Genomic DNA, 22,662 nt, shown 5'->3' with positions numbered 1-22,662 from the left:
AATGGAATGCAAACTGCTCTACCCTCCAAAGCTCTGGGACTGAAAAATGAGGTCTACCTGACATCCGTGCCTGGAGATGGGACACAGCTTCGGCCCTGGTTCCAGCCTTCCCAAGGCACAGTTTATGAGATCACGGTTCAGGAAGGTTCTGGTCTGGTCACAAGTACCTGCTATCTCTCCTGTGGCTGGCTGGGGACAGGCAGGCCAGGCGCAAGAGAGTAATACACAGTCTCGGGCAGTAAGGGGGTCATGGACAGTGTTAATGTGGACTGAAGAACCGTATGGACTTGAGGTCTTAGGAGGTATGCTGCTGCACAACCAGTAAAGTTTTGTGGCTGGGGGAACTGGAAGGCTTCGGTGGGTTGAGGCATATGCACATGAGCAGCCATGGCCAGTAGCCACCAGCAATGACAATGGCCAGCCTTCTTGGATCTGGGCCAGCAGGCTAGTCCCTCAAGGACCGACAACGCAGTTCGTTCTTATCAATACCACCTACTAATGTATTTGGCACATAAATTCAAGATGGCACCTGCCAAATACCAAAAGATAATGGCTAGGCCCAATCAAGCGGGAACACACGGTTGTGTACTAAAGAGATGCAGAAGGCAAGGCCCTTTTTCCTAGGATGGGCAAAGGAAAGAACAAGAAGGAACAGCTGTGGTCTCCAAGAAATAAGTCGGCTGTCTACCCTACCCAATCAATTAAGCCAGATTCAGAAAAAAACAGCAACCCACTTTGCCTCAAGTGTTAAGTCAACCAGCATTACCCGGTGGCTTTGAAAGACCAACACAGCATGTGTCATAGGCAAACACCCCATACAATCACTGGTTTCCTCCAAAATTACACCCGGCACCTTCCAGGGGGCTGGGAATAAAAACAGACAGATTCCCTGCCTTCTGGGATAATACTGATAAATAATGACTTACACTCCACAGGTCTGTTCACTGAACCCTAGCCTACGATTTTCAAGGAACTCAGGCGGAGACTCCAGGCTTCCAGGACAAGGAAAAGGCAAGGTATCTGAATTATTAGAACAAAATAACAGGGAGGGCAGAGAAGAGAGGTCCAGGGTCCTTAAACCTCCCCCACCCCATCCCAGCACGGGGAACCAATGGTCAGCCCTGGAGCAAGTCAATTAAGCTCCCAGAGGATCTAAAATTACTCTTTAGTTGACAAAGGGAAAAAAAAAAAAAAAATAGGCCCCCAAAACTCTGCCTCTAGGGCTTAATTAGCTCTGTAAAAGGTCAAGAGATGCACAGATAACAGGTACTTTTGCCAAAAAAGGAGAAAAGTAAACTACTCCTGGAAACAGACAAGATCCATGTCCCCAGCCTCCAGGACCCCTCCAGCAGGTGGGGCTGGGAGCCAGGCCCTGGAAACCAGTTCCTCCAGCAGGGCAGGATGCCAAGGCATCCTGTTGGAATGAGGTTCCCCATCTTCCCTGGATAAGGTGGTGCTCCAGCCTCCTGTCCCAGCCTGCTTGCCAGACCCTGTCCCAACAGGCAGGAGAGGACTGATCCTGGCCTCACCTGCTGTACTATCTGCCTTCAGGCAAGCTGAGGGCAGGGAGAAGGCCTGCAGAGGCGGTGGGTGGTTGGGGGAGAGGCTCCATCTTGGATTCCAGAAGCCTGGATTCCAGTGACAGCTGAGCCTTGAAGTGAATTCATCCAGTTCTAGAGGTGAAATGTACTGACCCTGCAAGGCCTACAGAAACCATCTAACCCTAGTTCTACCCATAAGAAGGCTGCAAAGACTGAGGGGAGGGAACTGGCAAAAACGAGTCACCCCCCTTCAGGCTAGCATGGGCCCATCTCAACAGAATAAAACGTGGGGTGCGGCAGGTATGCGCCTGTGATCCCCCATAAGACTTACTATCGCTTATTGACAGGTATCATGCTAAGCGTTTTACAAGAACCATCTCATTTAATCCTCAAGCATGCTTGCCGAATGTGCTCTCCCCCGAATGAGGAGCTGGGATAAGGGGGGAGGTGGGATACCGGAACTTGTTTCTTGGAGATCACAGCTGTCCCTTCTTGTTCTTCCTTTCACTCATCCTAGGTCCCACTCTTCCAAGTCACAGCTTTTCTTTTCAAATACCCCTGAATTCCTGTGGTTAGTGACCAAGAAAGCTGGCATGCACACTCAGGTCTACGGCTCCAAAGCCCCAGCCAGCTCACGGACCCCAGACATGGGGACAGACTCTCAACAGCCTTCAAGCCGTGGACAAAGCCCCATCTGACCAAAACCTGTCTTCGGCAATCAGGGAAGGATGAGGGAAGGGGTCTGCCCCTTCCAGACAGTCCCCTGGCAGGGCCCCATTCCCTTGCCAGCCTCTGTGCCACCACAGGGGCCGCTGCGGTTTCTGGCAACCCCCACTGATGACAGCCCTAGTCCCTGCCCTAGGAACAGTGCTCACTCCGGGATCTCGCGGGTCAGACGGGAGAAAGAGCAGGAGCCCCAACCCTCAAGGCCAGTGTCCGTCCCCAGGATACTCCCTAAAAACCCTGCCAGGCTGCAGCTTCACTCGCCCACCTGGCATTCCATCCCCGAGGCAATCGAGGCAGGCCCGCTGGGGAGCGAGCCGAGGAGAAAACGGGCCTGATTTATAGAATTTACCAAATAGGCCCGTTTTTCACCAAGTCCCGGTGCTTTGGGGAAAACTCCAGGTTTTTAGGAGAGGTAGATTAATGGCAAGGAGTTAATGGGGCAGTGATATATCCTGCCTGAAATTTTTTGAAAAGTTCTGTGTTGAGGCGTCCAAGTCCAGTGGACCTGCCGTGATTTAGTATGGCAGCCCCCGAGAACAGGCAGGCCCACTACATCTGTAAATCTGCTAAACGAGGTCGTTTCTGGAGGGCGGTTTACAAGATATATGGCCTGACGTGTTGCCAAACTTCCCAGCTAGCTGAGCCCCAAATGTGAAGACAACGGGAGAGCCAGGGCACAGAGTCGGCCCCCCTCTTCTAGGAGGTGGGGAAAAAAGGGAGCAGCCGATGCTGGGGAACTAAGGAAAGCTGAACTTAACTTCTCTGGCTTCCTGCTCAGGGCAGGGAGAGTTGGGGGTTCGAGAACAAAAGGACTACAGAGAGTAGAGGCGAGAGGGAACTCAGACATCACCTGCTGTGGCACCGTCTTATCAATGGGAAGACAGGGCCTCAGATACTGGCATACAAGGCAGCCCAGTGTCTTGAACCAGGATGTGACTCTACGTGGGCAATCATCCCTGCCCACCCCTCCAAACCCCTGCCAGATCCCCACAGCCCAGGCTGCATTTCTCAAAACGCCTCTGGTCTCACAGGGAGAAGACAGGATGGCATCATGATTCTCTGGCTCATTTGGGAGCTACAGACATTGCCTGAATGAAGGCAGACAGAGTCACTGACAGTGGAACCCTCCTCCTCTCCAACAGTCCCTTGGGGCCACGCCAAATCTCTCCGTAGGACACACCCGATCACGATCGTGATCATCGTCCCGAGGCGAGATGCTCCCTCACTCTGTAGCTTCACTGATGTGAAAGTCCGTATCAGATCAATTACAACACCATCATTCCCCATTACCTTTGCTGGAGGATTCGATTACTGGATTAATTTATAATCTGACTTCCTGGTTGTTTTTTTGCCTATTGCTCTCTTTATACCAAAATCACATGTAATAGAACTTAATCAAACGGTCCAAAAAGGTGTTTGAATGTCTCTACCGCTGATGTCAATTCATTACAGGCATTACTGCTTCTCTGATTTTCTCCACACTCCTCACCTTACTCTGAAATCCCTAGAACCAAACCCTTATCTGTGGACTTAACACAGTGGCAAAGATAATCCAAGGGAAAGTCCTGCTTGACATCAGGGCTGTGCTTTCCAGTGGATTTCCAGGGCCTACCCCAGCCATCCAGGACACTTCCACGCGATGGCTCAGCGGGCACTGACTGGGAACTGGGCACAGAGGGCTAGGGGCCGACACTGGGTCCCTTTCTGGGAGAGGGTGCTGCTGTGGCTGCAGCAGTGGGCTCAAACTCTCCAATCTCCCTCCTGGAGCTCACGGTAATCTGATGATCGCAGTGGATAATTAGAGTCTCTTATCAAAACAATTAGCGGATGAATGAACAGCCAGTTCTGTCTCCAACACAACTGCACAAGAGCAGCAAGGCGGGGGAGGCAGAGGCAGGGGAAATGACGAATTGCAGCCACCCGCCATCCTGCCCGTGCCTGGGGACAGGCAGTCCAATTCTAAAGCAGCCACACGCTGCCCCAGCCTCACCTCCATCTCCTCCGCACGCCCATCCCACCAGCATCTGCCCAGAGGGCCCTCCCCAAGTGCCTTCCCTTTTCCAGCAGGGCCGGGCTCCTAACCCTCCTACTCAGGGAAGTATCAGACTCGCCCTCCTCCACCCTCTTCCCTGCAAAGTTTCGTGCACACTCTTTATTTACTCAGGCTGGGACACCCCAGGGCAGCACGCAGAGCTCTTTCTGTATGTGGCTCCTGGCACCCAGTAGGGGCTCCAGAAATATCCGTGGAGCGAGCGAGCGAGTGAGCGAGCAAGCCGGCCTGCTTCTCTTCCTCACAACTGACTACAAACTGTTTCATGGGAATACCCAGGCTGTTCCACCCAGTGCCCCCGTCTGCAATTTCATTAGCTAATGTTTAAAATTCAAAGCTCCTCCATCATTCCCGTGTCTCCCCATCTGTAAACAGGCCTGTGGGTCCAATACCATTTGTTTCCACTGGCGAAAATACACAAGGATTAGCCAGAAAGCCCTCTGGAAACATAATCCGAAGTAGCCTGGATCGTAGGGTGGGGAACAACTTGCCAGAAGAGGTGGTCCTCCTGTGTTTGGTTCTTGGACCTCGGAAATGGGGCCAAGGAGAAGGTGGGGGACAAGAAGATGTCTATGGGGCTCTCACCAAGAGGTGACCTGGGGGAAGAGCCCCTGGTTTGTAAACACGACTCAGACACGTGGAGGTGAGGGCACACCATCTTGGGCCCGGCCTCTCTAGGGTCTTATCACAGCATCACCCCAACAGCGATACATTCTGGGGTGTGCTGGTACGGTGGGGTGCCCCTGCCCTGTTCCTAGTGTTCAGCAGAAAAGACAGGGAAAAGGAAAGAAAGAGAAGAGGAAAAGGCCGGGCCCAAAGCAGAGTTCTCCAACTGCTTTTGTTTTCCACTGCGTTCCTTTCAAGGTCTGGGTTCTGCTAAGCCCCCGAAAGCCACGGCATCATCTGTCCGATGATGTCCGCTTCCCCCTTTGCAATCTGCCGCCCTGCCGGCTCCTGACAGCCATCAATCATTCTGTAATGTGCTGACCCCAAGGCTCAGGGGACGGAATTTTCAAGTCAAATGTAGCCGTTAACATAAATAAAGCATTGCCCTGGATTTCTTTCTTTCTTTCTCTCTCTCTCTCGCTCTCTCTCTCTCTTTTATGATTCTGCAGCTGCTGCTGGGGACTCGGTAGGCAACAAAAGTGAGGGCAGACAGGCAGAGTGGAATGGCAATTCTACTTTTCTGAGTCATAACAATTATGACGTTGTGATAAGAAACATTTTCTATGAATTTTTAAGCACCAGTTATCCTGTTTTGCAATTGTCCCTGGGGAAGGAAGGACAGATTCAATGGGACTGAGGGCTACAAGCCAACTGTCCTGAGCGAGGCAGACCCCGGGGTCCCTCCCGCAGCCCACCCACCCCGGCGCGCCCCTCTAGCTGGGGCTCACTCTACATCTTAAAGAAAGCAGTGTCCTTTAAGCACATTTACATGCAAACGGCTTCCATGTACCAAATATAGTTCCGTAAGCCAGCGTTTATTTTTAAACATGAAGAAGAGTCTCCCATAATAAAGCTCATGATAAATGTTATGATCCTCAAAATGGTTTGTAGGGGAAGAGGAAGAGCGACTCGGGGACTGGGCGGGAGAACGGAAGCTCTTCCCCTGGAGCCTCCCCTTCTGCTGTCCGGTCATCCGGACTTCTGTCCAGGCGGTCAGCCCTGCCCTCCCCTCCTCTCTCCTGTGCTCTGTGAGCAACACACTGGGGCCCAGCAAGGGGGTGATCGGCACACACGAGGTCCACGATGCCAAAGGGACAGTCCTCGGGGATGTAACCCACCGAGACAGAAGAGGGCAGGGGCCCGCCAAGAGCCAGGTGTTTGCCAGAGCTCTGTTCACATGCTACGACCAGCACTGCTGAGTCGCGGGCCAGGCCCACCTGAGACCATTGAGCAAGGTGACTAAAAGCTTCTGGCTCAGCTGCTGATCTTCTGTATGGCCCTGGCCAAGTCACAGCACCTCATCTCTATACATGGCGGAGGCTGGTGTAGACAGCATCCTCCAGGTTCATTCCAGGCCTAACTGAGCATGACTACCTGTCAAACCAGAAGCCCCCCCCCCTCCCCCGCAGCTCTCCCTCAGGCAGAAGGCAGCTTTGCCCCCTGGGGTTTCTAAGTTCCTCAACCAGTGTAACAATCAATGTCTTAACATCCTCACTCGCCATCTTGAAAACCCCCTGGGTTCCTCCAGCTCCTTCTGAGAGGGAGAAAAATCAACCGCTGGATTGCCGGGGTATCTTTATAAAAAGCCACACACAATGACAAAAGGATATAAACCCCACAGACTGATCTGATGGCATCTCCCTCACCTATAGTTCAATCCCCCTCCAGAATCTTCACTGAGCTTCGAAGGTGCCATTACCCAACCTTGGAATTGCGATGCCCCGTACCACCACAAGAATGGGGGGCTCCCCTGACCCCACCAGGCCTCACTTCCTCCAAGTTCTACTGGAACAGAGAGCCAGTGTTTGCCTGTCTTGGAAGCCCAGGGTTGGAACGTACATTTTCCCTCCCTAGATCCTCTGGCTGGTGGGTTTTCACGGGAAGTGAGAAGGGTCCCCATATGGAAGCAGCTAGAAGCCAGTGCCTGTTTCACAAGTCCAACAGTAAAGTTCCAAAAAATATTCTGGAAACTCTCTGTACAGCTTTAGGAGACTCAAAACTGGGGAAACAAATGCATCTCCCGGACTTCCGGAAGAAAGGGACTTCGAGAGTCTAGTCCCCAGGCCCCACCAAAACTCTGCTCCTGGAAGAGAGATGGACACACCATCGAAGCCAGGAGGGTGGTGGGGAGTCTGAATGTGCCTGTGACCCCGAGAATGAATGATTCGGTTCAAGGCAGACACATTAAAAAGGCTGCATATTTATCTTTCTGACATTTTAAAATATGCTATAGAAAGCAGAATCTTAAATCAAGGTGCATTTTTAAAGACGTGTTGTACCAGGGACAAAACCGCTTCCTTTCTCCCTTCAAGGAGCATGCCTGCTGTGGAGCAAGGATTACTGCATGTGACAGAGGCTGGGCCTCCTGCACAATCGATATTGAGTTATGTTTCGGAGGCAGCCAGACAGCCAGCCAGGCTGGAGCTCACAACCACACTTGGTCCATTGTCAGAGCCCCTGCCTCCGACCCGGGCCCCCAGGCTTAGCCCAGGCCCCATGCAGGGGAGCCGAACTCACCTCCAGCAGGCCACAGGCACTGCGAGGGCTCACCAGAAACATTTTTCCAGACTGAATTCAGGGATCCAGCTCCCCGTCAATTGTTCCAAGGCACAGTCCCAAGCAGGGAGCCCCTCATCCCCACCGCCCCGTCCCTGCTTCTTAGGAATCTGGATGCCATGGCAGCAATGTGCTACACCAAACAGCTGCCCCAGCTTCACCTCCCTCAGGACCAGGGAAGGCGATGGCCTTGGTGGCTGTCCTCCTCACCCCACCGTTCACATGAGGCTGTAGGGCTGGGCAGGCAAGGGAGAGGACGCCTGCATTACTTTTTGGGTGGATTTTGGTCAAATGTCGCATAAGCTAGGAGAGAGCCTTCAACGTACACTAAGGAACTTCCCAAACGACCGGGTTTACACCCGCTGCCAGCACACTGATGCATACACAGCATGGCCTGGTTATAAAAGTATCCCAGTTCAGATATCATATGGTCCCTAATACACACATACCAGAACTCTGAACCAAAGGAGAAAAGAGACCTGCATCAATCCCTCGCTGCAGGCAGCCCCCAAAGTAAAGAGGGCAGACGTGACGACCTACAGGAAACTGCTCTCAAGGGTTGTCATTGGTGGGCTCTCCATCACACCTGAGCCAGAGGGAGACCTCGGCCAAACTCCACTGTCAACGGAAAAGAACAACAATCAATAAACTGTAGCCACCACAGAGGGAGGGCTGCCCCAAGCAATGGTGCCAGGCGAGTGAGGATTGGTGGTGACCGCGAGGGAGAGTTTACCAACCCCACCTTACCTTACAGCCCCACCTTCCCCTGCAGTTCAAAGGGGAGTTAATAATGCACCCCCCCCCCCTGCCGCGCGGGGGTCATCCAGCACAGCTCTCCACGTGCCTCCTCCGAGACCACCCATCTGTCCCTGTGTCATTCACCCTGGTGGTTACCCAATTCTTCCCAGAATTGAGTCTAAGATGTTACCAGCCATCAGCCTACCAGCAGTCTCTTGAGGTGAAGAGGGAGAGCAAGACTGACCCCCTTCCTTTTTCCCAAGGAACATCCTCTCCACCGTTACAGGTCATCTCACCTCTCCCTGGTCATCGTCCACTAGAGTGAACAGAGGTACTCAATGCCCTCTGCCCGTCACGCCCATGGTGAGGATACAAGTTCTATCTGCTGACACAGATCAGATGTCAACACAACCGAAGGCCCCAACCTTGTGCCATCAAAGCATTCCTCTCCCCAAGCCTAAATGTGAAGGACACAACCAGCTCAGAAATCCCCCAGGACAGGCTCCCATCCATAGCAATACGAGAGAGGGCAAAGGCACACCATTAACAGAGGGCCAACGCACCTCACCTTGAACTGTGCTGCCTCTCCAGAGCACCCAACTCTGTGTGGGGAATCGCCATACTAGCAGTGGGGATGGGGTCCTGGGATGCCTGCTAAGGCAGAGCTTGGGAACAATGAAGAATCAGCTAATTACAGTCACTGAAGGCACTGTTAAATGGTTTATTAAACTTTGCAAAGAAAAATACATCAACATCCATCAGTGCAAATGCCTTTCTATACATCAAGCCTTTGAATATTTCCTCATTATAAGTAGAAATAAACCTTTATACGTGTGTTCGCACCTCAGCATACGTCCCAATACGATGACCTCCGTACGTAAAGTCGCCTATATAGAAAGAAGCACAGGTATGTGCCTGGCTGGACAGACAAAGGCATATTATCTGGGTGAAGGCACATTATACCATAGAAGTGTGTCCATGCATGTACACAATACTTAGACCAGATGCTGAATCATTTCCAGATGCTACCGCCTAGGACAGCCTTTGTTAAGGAAGAGGGGAAAAAAAGCTTGCCCTTCACATCCAGATACTTGGATTTGGGTTACACGAAACAGGATTAGTTCAGAAAACAGTGCAATTTCACAGCCAAGGCAAAAGCCGAAAAACGAAAATCGTGTAAACAGCTGACAGGACTATAGGACTGAGCAGTCACAAGAGGCCAGGGGCTCCTGGTTTAACTCTAACTCCCCTCCCTCCATCTCACACATGTGGTCTCACATGGAGTAGAGGGTCCCTCGGGCCTAATAAGAGGGCTGGCATTCCTCCCACGACAAAATCCGGTGGCGTCCAATGCAGGGGAGAGGTCACAAGATCTGGCTCCTACCTGTGCCTGGCTGTCATGCCTGCCCCAAGGCCATGCCAATCAGCTGGCCAACCCTCCACCAGGAACCTCTCTACCCTGGGCAGCCGCCACCAAGGACAAGCAGTGTCACCCACAGCATGGGTGCAAAGAAAGAGGAAGAACTGGCAGAGAAGGGGCCAAGGACGGTGGGGTCCCTTGCCCCAAGTGCCCACCAGCACCCAACCAGGGTACCAGACCTCTGATGAAGCCAGAACTCTAAACACATGCATGCCCTATACCCCCCAACACAGGCCTTTCCCACCAGCCCACGCCACCTTGCCCTTCCCAAGAGCCTCCAACCACAGGTCCACGTGGGTCTCACTCACTCTCTTGAAAATCATTTTTCACAGACCTGCAGGGCTGGAAGGTCCAAATCATCTTATCTCCCAGATGAGAAACCAGGGCTCAGAAAGGTTAAGCAACTTGCCCAAGGTCACACATCTCACAAGTGGAAGAAGAGCTGTGACTGGATCCCAAAGCTGCCTAGCTAAGCCCGCGCTCCTTCCACTCAGCTAAGTTCTTGTAAACCAGCTGCTGCTACCAGTCCTGGGAGGCAAAGGAAGTGACAACGGGGATAATCAGACACTGGCGGCCAAGGAAGGCGACAGCGGCAGTATGGGAAGGGAAGCCTGGGTGGGAGCCACAACCACTGCATCAGTCAGCCCTGCAGGGGAAGCAGCAGCAGAACTGAGATGTGAGGAAACCCAAAGTGGAGGAGGGGGCTGCAGAAGGGAGAGGACCGAGAATTTGGAGCCAGGAGACCTGGGTTCTAGTCCCGGCTCTGCCACTGACAACCAGCCGTGCCTCGGCCAGGTCAAGGTGCAGCTGTGGGCCCTGTTTCCTCATTCGTAAGATGAAAGGGCTGGACAAGATGATCTCGAAGGCCCCTTCACCCCCATTTCCAGTTTCCAGGGCCTGACTGTGCCTTCTGCCGTACGTGCTAGTTACATGGCCTCCAATAAGTCACTTCGCCTCTCCGTGCCTGAGACAAGGAGGTGACGGGCTCCCGGGGTTCCTTGGTAAGAACTCTGAGGAAGCCAGGTAAGCCCTGGCATCAGGAGGGACCAGAGCCTGCTGACCGGCTCCCCTGCCCTATAGCCAAAGCTACAGCAGGACAGGGGGCCCAAGTGGGAGTCAGATGTATCAGAGACTCAGGCTGAATGCCCACAGGGAACCAGAGGGGACAAATAAAATGTGTCACTGCTGGCACTCGGGTCAGGAGGCGAGCAAACACACGCACACGCCTCCTCCCACGCAGCATTGTTCCCAGTGCCTCCGTCAGCAGTTCTGCCTGGCTTGACAGCCCGGGCTTCCTAATAGGGCAGGCTGGACCCGGCGGACACCCGGTCACTTCCCCTCTAGTGGTCCACGGGGACATGCCACTGCCTGGGGGTGGGGGATGTGCCAGGAAAGCCGGGCTTGTCCTCAACAAAGGACTGGGAGCCAGCCAGCTACACGGAGGGGCCCCGGGGAACTCTCGTGGCCCGCACAGGTGGTCCCCTCAGCCCTCCCGCCTCTTTGGGCATCCCTGATGGGTGGGCAGTCACCCGGCAGTGGGGAGCTCACTACCTCCCTCAAGGGGCCTATTCCGTGACCACCTGGTGTCCAGATTCAGGAGAGCAGAAGCCTCGCCTATTTATACATCCACCCGCAGGCTGTGGTTCTGCCCTGGATCCAAACACAAGGGCGTCCTGCAGACAGGCTGCCTCAAAGAACAAAGAGCACAGCCGGCTCCTTCCCCACCCACCGCCCCCACGCTGGCCAGTCTGGTTCTCTCCAAGGCTGCGAGGCCTAGACAGCAACACCTCCAAGCCAGATCATCGGGGTTTGAATTCTGTATTTGCCACTCACAAGCTACGTCATTTTGGGCAACTTACTTAACCTCTCTGTGCCTCAGTTTCCTGATCTATAAAACAGAGCAGTAATGGAGTTGATACGTATAAATTCTTTAGCGCGGTGCCTGGAACACAGTGGGGATCGAACAAAAGTCAGGCATCATTAAAACTGCCTTCAAGCTAACCGCTAGTATTTCCTTTGGTATTTCTTTCTCATATGTATATAACATATATATATATATATATATATATATATATATATATAAAAAATATATATGTAATATATAACATATGTAATATATAAAACATATATATAATATATATAACATATATATTTTTTATTACCCTTTACTTTTGGGGGGGGTGGGGAGAGAACAAGTGGGTGCGGGGCAGAGAGGGAGAGAGACAGAGGATCCAAAGCGGGCTCTGTGCTGTCAGCACAGATGCGAGGCTTGAACTCACGAATCGTGAGATCATGACCTGAGCCGAAGTCTGACACACAACCGACTAAGCCACCGAGGCGCCCCTCCTTCGGCATTTCTTCATTCAGAATCTCTGCCATCTGCTGACCCTCTAGTTCGCTCCAGGTAGCACAGGCTCTGGGTTCCACCTCCTTGCAGTGTGACGCTGGGCAAGTAACTTAATCTCCCAAGCCTGGGTTTCCTCTTCCAAAAACAGGGGATCCTCTGCCCTACCTCAAAGGATGACTTTAAGGGTGCAATGATAATGCATGTGAAGCACTAGCTACTATTACAAATCATTAACAACAACAACATCATCCTCCTTTTGGACGTGATCCTTGTTCAGCGAGCCTGTGTTACTCTCTTTCATCGACGGCCAACCGCTGGCCCGCAGAACCAACTGTCAGGTACAGCCGAGGGTCACTTTCTCGCTCGCTTGTTCACACGAAGCTTCCCTGTCCTGTGCCTGTGAAGTTGATTTTTTTTTTTTTTTGAACCCACATACAGGACTTTACATTTATGCCTATTAAATTTCATCCTGTTGTTTTCAACCTGGAATGGGAGCGGGGAGGATTCGTTAATCAGCTCTGACTCAACCAGCACGGGGGCGCTGTCCCCAGAAGAACTGCAATCCCTGAGAAGGTACAGGGTCCAGAGAAGCCGGACTCTCGGAACTGAGAAGGTGACAGCCGCAGCTGTGAGGGGCCCTGGCCAGCTCTGCCTTCTGTTTGCCCAACAGCAGAACACAGGAGACAGCTCTTATTACCAGAGTCCTATCAGGAAGGAGGGGGAGTACCACGCTTTCACACAGCCCCTTCTCAAGGCCTCCACCGCATTCCTCCCCAGAAATGTGTTTCATTTCTTCAACATAAACACAAATCAGATTTATTACATTCCGCTGATATTTCCAGGATGGGGATTGAGAAAGCTGCATTTCCTGGGGACAAAAGGCATTTGTGCGTAAGTGTGCAAAGAAAAGGAGAGAAAAGCGAAAACTACCTCTCAGTCTCTGGGTCCAGAGACTGCGGGCCATTGTCAAAAGCCTTTAGGGCAAGAGAAACTTTATGCAATCTGTCCTGCAGTGGCTGCAGGGCACCGAGGCAGATTTAAGGATAGGGTTTAAGATCAGGTGTCCGGCCACAGTCTGCAGAGTCTCACGCCATTTAAAGTCTATCTCCCCTGAGGTCAGACATAGCAATTCCACAAACCCTTTCTGGTACCCTGAATGGCCCAACGAGGAGGGAAACTCATCTTGGCCTGTCCTCAGGAGACAAGAATACATGCACAATCCTGTAGGACAAGCACTCTGTACCCTGCAAAGTGGTAGGGAAGCGGCTGGGGGCTGGGTTTTCACTCAGCCCTCCAGTTCTTCGTACTTCTCCCAAGCTGGATGAAGCAGCACCCGCAGAGGGATTCCTGGGGAATGCAGGCAGGAAAAGGAAGCAGTTGGGGGAAGGGCAGGACAAATGAGTCTCAGAGAAGGGAGGACTGAGAGCAAGAGCCAATGTGACATCATGGGACAAGTACGAGCACTAGAGCCGGACAGACTACTCAAATTCCAGCTCCACTGCTTCCTGTGTGGCTTTGTGCAGATTGCTTAACCTTTCTGAGCTTCAGCTACCACAACTGCAGAAGGGAGGGAATGCAGGGGACCATCCCTAAGGTTCTTCTAGCAATGATACCCAGGTTCTAGCCAGGAACGTCCGTGTCTTTGGTGAGCACTATTTAAACCTTTCCCCAGACATTCAGAGGAACTGCAATACAGTAAGCCATCGAGTTCCCTTTTACCTACTGGGTCTTCGCAGCAGGCAGGCAAATACAAGTCTAGATTAAACAGATATTGCCTGACATGGCCCCCTGTCTTCGGGGAGCCACCCAAACCTGCCCTAAAGCCCTCAGAGGCCCCAGCTCCTCACTTCCCCTCCTGCTCTGGGGGCACTAACAAGAAGGAACTGGATTCAACTCCTGCCCAAGCTCAGTGGGCACCCCAGCTGCCAGGCACCTGGAGGAAAAAAGCCAGCACCAGCCAGAGCCTCCCAAGCCCAGAGAGCCCATGGGCACCTGGCAGATGTCCCTGCCTCTGCAGACTGGCCTGGTTCAGCAGCTTCTCAAAGTCAACAAAGGAAGGTTTTCAAATCCGAAAAGGCTTCTCAAGCCCCTTCTAATCTGTCTGCCATTTTGTTTCGTCTGCTCAGATCAAGTCAAGGGGAACTTGACATTTGGAATACTAACTGCAAATAATCCCACACCAAGGACAGGGCTGGCATGCTGCAGTGTCAGCATGTGGTTCGCAAGGATGGTGGGGACACTCCGAGACACTCCAGCTATCTGCAGAGGGTCCCCAGAAGGCACATGTCGTGTCAGGCCCCTTGGCCATCTGCAGGAGGACCACGCAGAACTGTCAGCTACCCCAGGGGCAGGACTGTACTGTATTCACTGGCCTCCTCATCACCCCTCCCAGGGCGTGGTGGTAGAGAGAGGCTCTGCTGGATGCTCGGTTGGCAGAAACTACGTCACATACTTGAACGCATATAAACAGTGGAAGCGGAAAGGACAAGGAACCAGTACTCTTGCAAGGTCTAGATGTGAGCCCCTGCTCTGAAGTAGCCAGAACATGCCGGGCTGCCTCCAGCTAAGTGCTCTGCTCTGTATACTTCCATTCTCCAACAGATCCCACAGTCGGTCTTCACGGAGGGATCACCAGCAGCCTTGTCACCCCCCAGGCCAAATGCCTCAATCAGCAGGATACGCAGGTAGACCAGATGCCTGGTCCCATGACACACACTCGGGCTCGGTGCACATGCCAGGCCAGGGCGCAGGCTTTGGGGAACCGTTTGTTTTAACCCCTTCTATGCAATAACCTACTCTGGTCTGCCCTTTTAGCAGGAAGAGGTGCCGGAAGTGCCAAGAGGCCCGGAGAGGCAGAGACTTCAAGGGCAGGCTTTGTGTGGCTGACCTCCCATCTCTGACCTCTGAAGCAACAAGGGCTTGGCTGACACACGGCATTTTTTTCTCAAACTTTTCAAAGACCGCGCGCCCTTTGGGTATAAAAATAAAATCCCAGGACCTCAACTGGGTAATAAAATAAGATACAACGACTATAACTACTCATAATATCATGTATGTATACAAATGAAGCCCTGTGGCAAATAAAACCAAAATACATACTTGGAACCTCTTGTCCCCCGATTCATTAAGTCAACTCCTACAACTCAAATGCATCCTCCAGGAAGCTGCCTCCAACATCCCCTGATCCCAGTGCCCCTCTTCCATGTTCCCACACCTGGGCCCCTTCTAAGACAGTGCAGTACCTACAATAAAGCCCAACATATATGTGTGGCTTGCACAGGCCAAATTCAGGGTTTCCTTTCCATTTCCCCAACTAGACCATGAAATCCTTGAGGGGTAATACAGCTGACCCTTCAACAGCACGGGTTTGAACTGCACAGGTCCACTTATTACACAGATTTCTTACAGCACAGTACCATAAATATATTTTCTCTTCCTCATGGTTTTTCTTAGTAACATTTCCTTTTCTTAGCTCACTTTATTATAAAGTACAGTGTATAATACATGTAACATACAAAACACGCATTAATCAACTGTTTATGCTACCCATTAGGCTTCCAGTCAACAGTAAGCTATGAGTAGTTAAGTTTGGGGGGAGTCAAAAGTTACACATGGATTTTCCACTGGGTGGGGGCTGCCCAGCGCCTTTAACCCCTGCGCTGTTCAAGGGTCAACGTCACTTTGCAGGTACCTGGGAAAAGATCTGGCATGTATCTCAAACTGAAAACCCACATGTTGAATACAATAAGGGAGTGGATGAGGGAGTGGATGGGGGACGTGGTCCCTTGCGTCTGAAGAGCCCTGGAAAATCGAAGCCCTGATAATAAGACAACTCTGACCTATCCAGGGGAACTGCACGGTCACTTTAGGTCCCTCTGCTTTAGACAAATATATAAACCCAAGGGGTATGAGCTTGAATTTCCATACAGACCAAGGCAGCAAAGGGAGTTCTCTCTTCCCGGCTGAGGCTAAACAGGGACCCAACCACAAACATCCAGTAATGCTGAACATGACGTGAACGATATAAAAATAGCTGCTGTATCTCTTGCCCCCACCCTTCTCCTCAGCAACACAAAGGGCAGGACAAAGTGACACCCCTAACAAGCCTTAGCTTGTTCCAGCACGGACAGCCCCAGCCTCCTACATCTGGACCAGCTGCTGTGAGCCAACAGGGGATTCCAAATTACATTTTAATTACCATAATTTTTCACAGGTACCTGAAACCACACCGTGACAACAGTGCAAGAAATCCCCTATTGTGATGCGTAAGGTCTGGGGAACCAGTGAGTCTTCCGCGTGGAGGCACCTTTTCTCCCATGCCCTTCATTTCATGGGGCACTTTACAGTTTGCAGAATGCTTCCAGAGACTTTCACTCTCCCACAGGCTCTAGAGAGTTTAATACCAGTCTCTAAAGTATGGTACCCTCTACAGAGACCTTGTTGTTTTTTTGGTTTTTTTAAAGAGGAATTGGGGATTGGGGGTGCGATTCTTCTCCCACAGGGTTACTACAAGAACATTAAAGATCAAATGGAAAGCATAGTGGAGATTTTTTTTTAAAGAGAAAGCGCCTTTAGGATAATTCATGCTGGGCCAATAGTGGGTGCTTAACAGCCACATGCCCAGTGTAGACATGTCTATACAGCTAGCAGTGCAGAGAGTGAGCTCTGGAATTAATCTGCCCACAGCTGAATCCAAGCTTTGCAACATTTTCGCTGTGGGATCTCGGGCAAGTTAATTAACCTTTCTGGGCCTCCATTTCATCAACTGCAAAATAAGGATGAGAGCAAAAAATCACTTCCCAGGGTCACTATGAGTCCAGGGACATAAATGCCAAGTAAGGTACTTAGCAGAGTGCCCAGCCCTAGCACATAGTAAGTACTCGATTTTATGTATGTACGTATGTACGTACGTATGTGTTGCTGGGGGAGAGAGGAATTAAAGTGCCTTGAAAAAAGGGAAAGGCAAAATGTCCGGTTTGGCATTTAGCTCCCCGTTTGGGCAGACACTGCAACTGAATTCTGGAAGGGAGGGTGCTGTGCGCAGCAGGACCCCCATGGCTTGCCTGCTCCAGGTCCATCTTAAAGCTTCCCTCTTTCTCCCCCTACCTAGAGGATAAGCACCTTCACGGAAGGAACTGTGTCCTGTTGTGTTTTGGTTAGCCCTCGGGTCCCTAACATGTGACTGGTGTAAAACTTCTGCTCAGTCAATATTTACAAAATTAATTGAACAAATTAATTTATCTCTCCTGCCTCTGTGCATTCCAGATTATCGGAAAGAAGCAGGCTGCACAAAGAAAGCCCTCTAAAGGGGCTTGTCTCTTTTCAGCTGCAGTAATATTTGCAAAGGGAGTTGGCGTCCCCATGCATGCCGGGGCACCAGCCCACCAGCACGGCTGTTTGCTGCTGCAGAGAAGCAGAGGCACTTCCTCACAGAGGCCCTGTGGGCTCTGTTCTCAGGGAGGGTGAGCAGCCTCAAGTCCCCCTCACCCATCCTCCCCACCCGTCCCCAAAACTGTGGGCGGCCCCACGCCTGCTGAGGGGCAGCTAGGAGGGGGAAACAGAGGGGCAAGCGGCTCCCACTGAAACCCCAAAAGAAAGCCCACAGGCAGAGAGGAGCAAGTGCACGTTTTATTTTTAGCCACAAATGATGGAAAGTTACTCCCAGAATGGTGCAAATTCTGCCTCATCACCCTCCGTCCCTCTCTCCGGGAGGCCCGGGGGAGAGAAATTTCTGCAGCTCTTGCAGAGGTGGAGAGGGAGAACACAGACACAGGTGACACCCGGTGGGGGAGAAAGGTGGTCCCTGTGAGCCACCAGTCCCCCCAGCACAGACGGCTGGAAGCAATGGAGGCTCCTGTAAGTCGCTAAGCCTCCACTGGCTATGCAGCAGGCAGGATCTGCACCTGAGCCAATCTGAGAACTGGGCCGTCACCAGTCCCCCTCCCCGTGCTGGGAGGCAAGGGGATGTGCAATCAGAAAGACCAGAGTTCTGGTGCCACCTCTGCTGTGTTCTGAAACAAGCAACCAAGTTCACGGAGTCTCCACTTCCTCTTCCACATGTGGTGCCTCCCCAACAGAGCAACTACAGGGAGCAAAGCAAACAATGCCTGCGCACTAGGCACTTGGTACCTGATTAACTGTGTTTTAACTATTAAACTAAGGTGTTCAAAGGCTCTGCCGAGTGGTCTTGGCCAAGTCCTTTCTGTTCTCTGGGCTCCGTGTCTTTCCACCCACTAAGGAAACGGGTTCACTGGGACAACCTTCCAAACAGGCCAGATCTGGATGCTGTGTACCTTGGCCTATGGGGCTGCAGGCAGAAGTCTCCCTGTTTCAAGTGTTAGGAGCTCCACTCTGAAACCATATCCTGACCTCAAAGTGGGCCCATGCCTCTAGAAACATTAGGAACTCGCAGTGAATTCTGATCTCAAATGTTTATTCCCTCCACCCTCACCCAAAATGCATCCATGGGCCAAACAGAATAGACCCTGAGCTACCCTCTATCCATTCCACAAGGATTTACTACTCCTTTTAGAGTGCTGTGCTGGACAATGAATATTTAGCAAACAGGACAGACCAGTCCCCGCCTTCCCCAAGCTTAATTGCTAAATGCTGTAAAAGTTAATTCTGTTATTATGCTTGTGGTCAGAACTACAAAAGAGAAGTACTGAGAGCCTTGGGGGTCTATACCAGGAGGCCTGACCCACAGAGAATCAGGAAGTGCCCTTGGGGCAGGTGCTAACCTGGAGGGGGGGGGGGCGGATAAAGCAAGGGAGGGACACACCTTCTAGGCAGAGAAGGGCCTGTGCAAAGGCACTTGGGGGGAAACGAAGAGAAAACCAGTGCGGCTTGAGGAGGAAAAAAAGAGACCAAAACTGCCCCAAACTGGGGCTGGCAAGGCAGGTTTTCATATATGGATTACCACCACACTCCATGTGAGGCCTCCTCCACCCTCCCCCACCCCCAGAGGGGTTTTCTGAAACCTCTGGTTTTAGGTAAAGTTTCCCTGCACAGCTGAGCCAGGGAAATGCAGATAACCTGGGCACAGTACAGCAGGACAATGTTGGTTCAGAATCCAGGCCCCGCATCCTGGCCTGTAGCTGGCACACCTCCGTCAAGAAGGACCCTCCTCAAGCACACTTTTAGTTTTTCTAAGGTTCCCTGCCTCCCACTCCCACTTGTTTTGCTTGCCTTATTTTTATTTATTTATTTTGAAACTGGGGCCTGCTTACGGTCAAGTTAATGCATTTTTAAAAAGAAAGCCTCGAATGTGCTGCGGCCCTCCCTCAGAGGAGATGGGTGGATCGATAGCCCTCTCAGCCCTCTCTGCGCTCCGCCTCCACCGGCAGGGTGGGGGCGCCAGGCCTCCCCTCCCTGCTCTCACTCCTCCAGCTTCCAAGCCAGGTCTCCCACACCCTGCCCCTGCACCACCCGCACAGCTATGACCCAGGAAACAGAGACTCAAGGAAGGGAGAGGACAACAGTCTAAAGACTAAGTTCCAATGTCAGCGCTGCCTTGAAATCCTGGCGACTTCACCTTCTTCTCTCTCCGTTTTGCCGAACTAAAACGTGGGAATCCACCTAAAAACTGAGAGAAGTAATGGGGAAAGGGATGCGGGATGCTGCTGAGCAGGACACTCCAAGGACCCCCCCATCTTGTCTCTCAGGTCCCCCAACCAGGCAGGCTGTGCCTCCCTGCTGTCACAGACCGTCCTAGCCCACCTCCCCTCCCCCACTGGTGAGCTGCTTGGAGCTCCCTCAAGTGAAAACCCTCCCGATGATGCCTGCCTGCCGACAGATGGGAAGTCCTAAAATACAGCGTATGGATCATGTTTCGTGACTAGCAAAACACGCCAGCCGGGACACTTTGAGAACCCGGCCGGTTTTCAGGAACAGGATTTTACACATTTCCCAGGAGTGGCGGATCTGTGCTCGCCTCCACCCACCCGCAAGGTCTGGAGCCCCGCTCCTGCACAAGGAGATACTTAGGACAGGTGGAGACCTGTAGGGGAGGGGAAGCCCCACAACCAACAGGTTAGCTGTGCCCTACCCCCCCCCCCCCGTGGCTTTTAATATTGTTATTACCGTTTATTGAGCACCTACTGCATTCCTTTGCTGCAGATCAGGTGTTTGGCAGGGGCTCTAAAGCCACACTGCCTGGGTTGCAATCCTGACCCTTCCTAAACTCCATGACCCTGGGCTCATCATTTCACCTGTCTGAGCTTAAGTTTTCTCATCTGTGAAATGCAGCTGGCAGCACGTTGCCCTCGCTGGGTCATGGTGAGGAGTGGGTGAACAACCTTAGGTGCACTATTAACAACTGAAGTCACCATCACCACAGCAGGACCATCAGGTAACTATCACTGCTCCCACCCTACAGGAGACAAAATGGATACCACAAGGCCACCGGGGACACTCAGTGGCAGAGGGGCAGGTCTCTCTCTGAAGGGCTACACAAAGGGCCTACAAACCCCTGGACTTATTACGCATAGTTATTTGTACGTGTGAATGTGCAGTGTTTGGATAGGACAGCGATCTCCTCAGCCTCGCAGGGATCTGTGGGCCCGTGAAGGTTAAAGCCGTGCTCCATACTGGACATACACGAGGTTCTCCCTGGCAGAGCAGTTCTGGACACCAGTAGGATTTGGAGCAAGGATCATACCCCATTCCCCTCTCCCCAAGAAGAAATCGGTTCTTGGGAACATCAGTTTCAAAGAGCTCTGGCTGGAGGAAGGAGCGCCACAGGCAGTTAACTGTGTGGGCAAGCCTCCTGGAAGGGAAACCACACACCACACGGGTTCTAGAATCTAAGAGGACGTGCGACTTGGCAAACCGAGGCAGGTGGTCTGCGTTCCCAAAGGCTCTGAGAAAACCAGAGGGCAAGAAGGGAGACGGCAGCACAGAGTCAGGCACCAGGCAGCTGGGGAAGCAAAGGTGAGGAGGGTGTGGTAGCCAGGAGGCACCTACGGCTGGATGGCTGGGCTCAATCAGCAATGTGGACTGCTATTATCCCACTGCCCTTGACCTCCTATGGGCAAAGGACATGTTGAGAAACTAAGTCATACCAACAAAATAGAAATCAGGGTATTAACAATATTAATTTTTTGGATAGCGGAAGTGCCAGAGTTCTGTCTCTCTCATCCACGACACTGCTTGGAAATAAGACATGAAACTAATCTACTCACAAAGCTACCTGTGTAAAGCACATGATCAGTCTCAGCATAATGAATATTTGTACTTCTGCAGAAGTAGACTCTTGAAGGCCCCCTCTGGGAATGGGTGATCCAAGCCACTCCCAGGAAAGCTATCATTCTGGAGACAGAGTGAGGAGATTAAAGTATGTCCACAATACTTCCTTGGATCCCTGGTGGTTTGGTCATTTAGGGATGTACCACTGTCCTCTCTGTAACGACTGACAGAAAGGGTGGTGAATCTTCTGGACTCAACATGTTCTGTATCTTCAGAGGGGTGAAGGCCTTGTAAGAGGTGAAATCATTGCAGGAAATGCCTAATTAATTTTCTTTTCTTTTTTTTTGGGGGGGGGGGTAGGGAGGCGACAGAGAGGAGGGATGGCAGAGAGAACAAAGTCCGCCCGCTGCGTAAGCCCTTGCCGCCTGCAGACAGCGCTCTGAAGCCTACAGGCGCGTGGTTGTAAATTTCATCTGGCGTGTGTGGTTTTCAGTCGCAGCATTTTGAGGATACATATAATCCTGACTTCCTATTTACATTACATTGGTTTTCACCAACACAATAGCTACAAATGCTTTTTGCTCCACTCTTGTCATCTGTGTGGAAATCCTTCTCAGACAGGGAGACTGTAAAGTCGTGGGAAGAATTCTCATGCGTGGCGAGCAGACTGATCTCAGGTCTCTCTGCTCCTACAGGAAACTTCTGGGAAGGATGAAAAGGGGCTGGCCCAATCCATTAGACACTACCCACCTGGCTTCATGTTTATCCACAACAAAATACAGAAGCCCCTATTTTTAAAAAAAAATCTCTAATGACATTACAGTGTTTGCCCTTCCAATAACACAGCTCCTAGCTACCAAGCCCGCCTGGAACAGACACCAAGAAGCACATTTCTCACTTGCAAGGAAGAAACTAAGGCACTTAAAGAACCTCCATATCCAGAGGTTCCCAACCACCTTCCCCATCACCTTCATCCAGAGGGCAGGGAGAGTAAATCCTGGCTCGATCCAGGTGGCCTCAAAATTAATAGGGCAGGAAGAAAAAGCCCGTCTGTATTTCTAAGGTCATCACTGAAGTACTTGCAAGTACCTTTCCTCCAAGTTTCTTTTAAAAACCCTGGTCTCCATAGAAGCTTCTCACTATAAAGGCCAGGCAGTGTCTCACGCCTGGGGGGGGTGGGGGGGGGGGAGGCAAGCCCAGAACACAGCACACACACAAGATTCCTAACATAAATGTACCTGACTGAAATTACAGAATTGATTAGGGTCTTTGAGGCCCCTTAAAACAAGCAGTTGAACACACTCTGCATTTAGGGTCAGCACTGTCACCCTGTGTTGTGGGTTGAACGGTGTCCCTCTACAAGTCCTAACTCCAGTACCTGTAAATGTGACCTTATTTGGAAACAGATCTTTTGAAGATGCAATAAAGGTAA

General features: G+C 51.7%; 1 protein-coding gene across 10 annotated transcripts in view; it reads right to left on the bottom strand.

Annotated features, from left to right (window-relative positions):
- Positions 1–22,662, bottom strand: part of SSBP3 (single stranded DNA binding protein 3) — a 163,299-nt gene that overhangs the window by 82,264 nt on the left and 58,373 nt on the right. Inside the window, exon 1 of one of the 10 annotated variants that reach the window (XM_053895025.1) lies at positions 10,032–10,140. The exons of 8 other annotated variants lie outside the window; for them this stretch is intronic. The gene's annotated coding sequence lies outside the window, so the exon portion shown is untranslated. Of the gene's footprint in view, positions 1–10,031; positions 10,141–22,662 lie in introns of those variants that run through there. One more of the 10 variants, XM_053895034.1, reaches the window with a different exon arrangement.

The sequence above is a fragment of the Panthera pardus genome, unplaced genomic scaffold (assembly GCF_024362965.1).
Source record: "Panthera pardus isolate Hobbes unplaced genomic scaffold, ASM2436296v1 HiC_scaffold_11, whole genome shotgun sequence".
Classification (NCBI taxonomy): Eukaryota; Metazoa; Chordata; class Mammalia; order Carnivora; family Felidae; genus Panthera; species Panthera pardus.
The sequence above is the reverse complement of the archived record's forward strand: the minus strand, read 5'-3'. Positions and strand labels throughout refer to the sequence as shown.